Raw genomic sequence first — 6,000 nt, 5'->3', positions numbered from 1 at the left:
TGTGTTGAAAATAAAAAAATACCAAAAACGACAGGAAATTTGCGTTTGAGGGGAAGAGGCAGTAATGCTGATTAACAAACGCCGCGGACCGCAAACAAAAATTAATAGGCAAGGCCTAAATTAACATACAAGACATACTGTATTATCCGACAGACAGAGCAGCGCGTCAAGAGTGTTCAATTTCCTGCATTTTTGTGTGGCCGACTGGCATACGAATAAGAAAAACAGAAAGCACTTCCTTTCCTTTAAGTACGAAAAGCGCCACAGGCAGCCAAACAGTTTTCACAAGTTTGCTACAGGCGAAGGTGCAGCTTCTCTGCGTCGAAACCTCAAGCACACAGGAGCGATTATCTTCCTCAGGAGCATAGGGCAATTTCAGTGCTTGAATAACGTTGGAGTGAGCCGAATCACCGAACGCTCGTGACTCTTGAAACGAACGTGTGTGGCTCCGGCATCGCAGATATCCACATTGTTAACCGCTGGCAGGTGTGCGGAACCAACATGCACCTTGTACAGCTTCTTATAATCCGACACACACGCCGAGACACTGCGAAGCTGAGCATAACAACGTTTCATGATCTCTTAAACGTTCCGAGTTCGGCCGCGCTCCTGCGAGCGGAGGAAGTACGCGACCGGTTGCGTCTTCATTTCTTGCGTAATATTTCCGTCTCGCCGCACTCATTTGCATACGGGCGCTCGTGCGGACAATTCCCGGAGGAAGTAGCGCGCGCACCCACGCCGTAAACAAAGCGTGTCCCCAGCGAGGCCCCCCTCCCTCTCTCACTTCCTCCTCCTTCTCCTCCTCTCCACCGAAGAGGCAGAAAACACACACGGCGGCCGCATTCAGCAATCGGCAGCGGCGAACAGGGCACGCACCCTCTGCTTGTAACGGGACCGAACAACGCCGCGAAGCAGACGCCGACAGCCGCCGCACGCCCCTCCCTCAGCCATTCCCCTCGACGCCTTGCCACTCCTCCTCGCCCTTCAGAGTCATCCTCACGCAAGAGCAACGCGAGGCAAACGGCCGCGCGGCACAAGTGGCAAGGCGCCGCAGTCAGTAAGGCAGTCAGTCAGTCAGTCGAGCGCTCAGCCTGTGTCGTGGAAGCAGCTGTGACGAGCACAACGCTTGAGTTCATCGCTGGCGGACGACACACGACGTCGTCTTGTGCGCGACCTCCGCCGTCAGTGCTCGTCTGTTGCCCCTCTTCGGAAATCTCCGCAAGGATACGGTCGTCATCACCAGGATCAAGACGCGTCAAGGTGCTTGGATGTGTTGCTGACTGAGAAGGAGAAGCCTGCTGATGTGATGGACGGAGATCAAACGAAGGAAGCTTAGGTTGCGAGTTAACTTTGAACAGCATCGTCCGGTCACCGAAATGAAAGCAAAACCTTCTCGTCTGTGCGGGAACGAGGAGAAGAGGTTGTGGTGACTTCCGGAACAAGATCGAACTCGGGCGCCGCACATCTTGTGTCCTCGGAGTGTCTACGATGCCGGGGCTGGGATATCATTGAACCAACCCGGCACTGGTTAGAGCAAAGAGTCAAGCGAAGCATTGGGCTCCGACAAGGAGTGCCCAAGTACGGGCAACATTTAGACGGGAGGAAATGACCTCGCCGTATTGTTGACGCAAACACCACAATTACCTACACCTTAAAGAAGCCTTACTCACAATTGCTTTCAGGGGTCCAGATCGTGAACCGATAAAGGTTGAAGTGCAAGTCACCAGACGTGGTTCGAAGGACGAAAAAAGCGCACCTTCCGGAAGCTTGACTTGTATTAAGAGGAAACCATAAGAAATCATATTTTGCTCCACTGAAGCGAACGCTGCAACGATTTTCAGTGTCTGTGCCGGACGGTGTGTTAATCGCAAAGACGGTCTCTTATGGACCTGATCGAGATCAAACCCTGAGTCTAGTTGCAAACCAGAGACCTCATCATCTCATGAAATGACCGCAAAGGAAGTGCTTCTGCACCTCGCAACAACATTTCCGGGAAAGAAAAATTGAGGAACCGCTTTTCTACGCAGTAGGAGTGAGCCATACCAGGTTGGAAAAGGCAACAAGGTAGGTAAGTCTTATTCACTCAACAACTTCTCCCGGGTTTTTTTTTTCTTTTTGCTTTTGGCGAGAAACTGTCCTAACCTATGTTCTCAAGCTGATTGTTATATGGATCCACACGACGTCATGCTGTGAGGCAGCGCTCACTATAACAAGTGGCATTGTTGTAGTAGATTCGTAGTTGTTATGGATGTACAACCGTCCTTTGGAGACTCCCACCATAAATTGGTCGTTCCTGCGTAAGGCATGACAACTGCGTACACATCGGCATTATGAGACGTATAATGGAAGGCCTAAGTTCTCGTATTAATAAAATGCCTGTATTAATCAGATATACCAATAATATAATGGCTTTCGAAAAGAAAATTGAAAGCGCAAGAGCCTATAGGTCCCTGGGGGCCCCGTACTTGGATGCTGAAGATACTTGGATACAGGGAGGACATGATTCCCTGAAAAGAATTCTTGCGAACTTTCTGACAGTTCCCACACCGGAGTGTCTGCAATCTATTCCCCTTTTGTGTGTATGTGCGTGATTTGAAATTCGTTCTGGTCGGCTGTATTCTAGTTGTAGCCCTAAACGACATATCATTTGGATAACATACGGCAGTGATGGGAAAGAATGCTGTTCTTGACTCTTGGTACGTACGCGCTGTTCGGAAGTTCATATATGAACTTGGCGTATTCATGGGAGGTTGGGGCCAATACTACACCAGGATGGCCAATCCTGCTCTGATGAGGGAGTGCGTTACCCGGAATGGCCGCCGGGATCAGGCCTCACAACCAATCCTCCTTCTGAAATTTCAACAACACGCGGATTTTTTTTTTTCGGGATTCGAGTGCAGAAGGACCGGGATTCGAACCACGGTCCTTCTGCACGCGAGGCGGATGCTCTACCTTCACGCCACCGCTGCACCTCTACGGATCAATAGATCTATGGAGATCTATGGGAGATCGATGGATATCTATGGGAGAGGCCTCTGCCCTGCAGTCGGCGTAGATAGGCGATGATGATGATATGAACTGGAGCAAGCTTTCCCAGGTTTCACGCTTTTCCGCTGATAGGATTACACGCACTGAATTTTGTACCATCAAGTTATATTTTTTTCTAGGAGCGTGTGCCTTTTAGAAACTCGCGCGCAAAAGCAAGAACCGCACCTTCTTCGGCAGTTGTCCTGTAACTGGGATAACCAAGCCGCCACTCTTAAGTGGCAAAACAAAAAAGTAATCCACAGCCTGGCGCGATGAAAACGGGTTGGTCGAATTGTCTCTGGAAGCCTACTGAGTGTAGCAGGCTTTGCGACAATGATAAAGTTCTCACCTAGATACAGTCGAGTAAATACAAAAAACGATCTTCGCAGCTGAAAATATTCCTCTTAATCTATAACCCAAATGTACTGTAATAGGCCTGAGGTCAGCCAAGGAATGTCAAGAGCTAGCAGCACACTATGTTGGTCGAAAATCCGGCGTCCATGGCACACAAAACGGCCCGCAGATGGTACAAAAAATGGCAAACGGACTGCGTACAAAATGGCACCTGCTCAAAGGATAAAAAAACAGGTCAATGAATATTTTTAATGTTTGGAATGACGTCACATTTTTTAGACAAGCTCTTATAAACAATGGAGCTAACTGTGTTGGAAAGGAACAGGGTCAACTTTGCGCTAGGCGAGATTCGAACCAGGGTTCTTCGTATTGCGAAATGAGCTCGGAAACCCTGGCCAACATTTTTTTTCTTACCCATAGCCCGAACCATAGCCCAACCATAGCCCGAACTTTCTAGCTGATAAAGGTGAACCTAGTGAATAGGTTGTTGCCCTCCGCACAAAAACGTGCATTAGACTCAGTACTCAGTACTACACGAGAAAATTGAGCATGGTGATTACACAAGTAGCTATTCGGTGGGAATGGGGACGGTAATAAGAAACACATGCTCCCTACCAAACACGGGCCCCTTCAGGTCCCACCGCATTACCGTGTGTATAGAACGAACGCACTGCTTTCCACGCGACACTACTTCTACGAATTTCATCGGTGTTGTATATGGCGGCGATGAACTCTGCTGACCGTTTACATCAAAAGGAGCTGTGCAACATGGTGATGCGCACAATGCCATCTTATGTATTCCACAATTCAACAACAATGCTTTGCTTTCGCATTCCCTATATTGTATGGTGTTTTCAGCTGCCCTAGAATTTTTGTTTTTATGCTTGACAAATTTGTCTGAGAGTACTTCGAAACCACGCGCCCAAATATAGGTTCGTATGCAGAATTGATGACACAAGCACAGTTCGTGTACATGGTCCATGACACAGATACTGTTCATATGCACGTTTCAAAACGCAGTGGCCACACAGTTTTGAATGAGTAGTGCACAGTTAACTGTGAACAATTTGTACGATAAATCGTATTCCTGACATCGATTAATGTTGCCGACTACCCTATACTTCTTTCCGCCCTATAGCGGAGTGACATTGACAACCCAAAGCTACAGGCAATATATGTCTCGGTCAAAAGTTCCCAGGCCACGGTGACTGCCCCTCCACCTCAATAATTCAAAGATAAAGCTGAAATCCCAAACCCAACAAAAATATTTTTTGTCACTCAGGCTGAACTATTTTCTTTTTGTTACTGACCGAATCCAGGGATGGTACAAACTAATATGAGCAGGTTACCGAAGAATTTTTCATAATATGCGGCGAGTGCAGTTGTTTCAGAACATGCTCATGTAGGTGTGATTGACAGATCAGTTTACGTAAGAGATGCTAGGTGACACTGAATCGCCTGTAAGCATAATCTGCCAAACTCGTCTTAGGCAGAGGAAAACAAGTGTTTTAGTTATATCACGTCGGCGCAGCCACGAAGACAAGGCGAAAGCAACACATTTTGTTTAATTCTGAAATTACTAATACTGTACGTTCGACATACGGTAACCCGCCGCGGTGGCTCAGTGGCTAAGGCGTTGCGCTGCTGAGCACGAGGTCGCGGGTTCGATTCCCGGCCGCGGCGGCCGCTTTTCCGGTGGAGGCGAAAAGCAAAAACGCCCGTGTGTACGAGATTTCGACGCACGTTAAAGATCCCCAGGTGTTCAAAATTAATCCGGAGCCCTCCACTACGGCGCGCCTCATCGCCTGCGTTGCGTCGGCGCGTTAAACCCTACAATCAATTGACATACGGTAGCCTATGGGCAATAAAGCAATGAAAGCAACGCAGGACCACGCGCATTATTCAGCGTCGGGTTACGAAGACGTGCCGGTTTGCCTTCGCGGTGCCTTTACAGTATATGACTCTGCGACCCCTTTCTATGTTAACCCCTTTATGTGATGTAAACATACTTTGAAACTTCGAAAAAAAAAACTACAGGTAACGCCCCCGACTTCTGTACATAGGCTTTTGGGTGAAATGCCAACTTTTCCGGGTATCTTTACCGCAAAAGCCTCAAAGGCATGGAAAAATGGAAAGCTGCAGGTGACGACGGCATAAAACCATGGACTTTCTAAAAGAGGCAGGAGATATAATACTAAAATAGCTTGCTAAAGTATTCTCAGGATGTTTAAGGACTTTAAGGTACCCCAATCCTAGAAAAACGCCAACATAGCATGAATTCACAAGAAGGAAGATAACAAGAATATTAGGAACTACAGACCCTTCAGCCTTCTGTCAGTTGTATACAAGCTGTTTACGAAGATAATAGTTACCCACATAAACGACAGCATAGACTTTCAGGAATTGCGCTGCTGAGCCCGAAGTCGCGGGTTCGATTCCCGGCCGCGGCGGTCGCTTTTCTGATGGAGGCCAAAAGCAAAAATGCCCGTGTGTACGAGATTTCGGCGCACGTTAAAGATCCCCAGGTGGTCAAAATTAATCCGGAGCCCTCCACCATGGCGCGCCTCATCGCCCGCGTTGCGTCGGCGCGTTAAACCCTACAATCAATCAATCAACAAT

General features: G+C 48.1%; 1 protein-coding gene across 2 annotated transcripts in view; it reads left to right on the top strand.

The window, feature by feature from the left end:
- The first annotated feature begins 864 nt into the window (after nucleotides 1-864).
- The window catches only part of LOC144149318 (uncharacterized), a 77,329-nt gene continuing 72,193 nt past the window's right edge, over nucleotides 865-6,000 (top strand). The window contains exon 1 of one of the 2 annotated variants that reach the window (XM_077680880.1): nucleotides 865-2,064. The gene's annotated coding sequence lies outside the window, so the exon portion shown is untranslated. Of the gene's footprint in view, nucleotides 2,069-6,000 lie in introns of both variants that reach the window. The other variant, XM_077680881.1, reaches the window with a different exon arrangement.

The sequence above is a fragment of the Haemaphysalis longicornis genome, unplaced genomic scaffold (genome assembly GCF_048455015.1).
Source record: "Haemaphysalis longicornis isolate Haplotype H1 unplaced genomic scaffold, Haemaphysalis longicornis Haplotype H1 scaffold_8, whole genome shotgun sequence".
Taxonomy (NCBI): domain Eukaryota; kingdom Metazoa; phylum Arthropoda; class Arachnida; order Ixodida; family Ixodidae; genus Haemaphysalis; species Haemaphysalis longicornis.
Note: the sequence above shows the minus strand (reverse complement) of the source record. Positions and strands in the feature narration are given on the sequence as shown.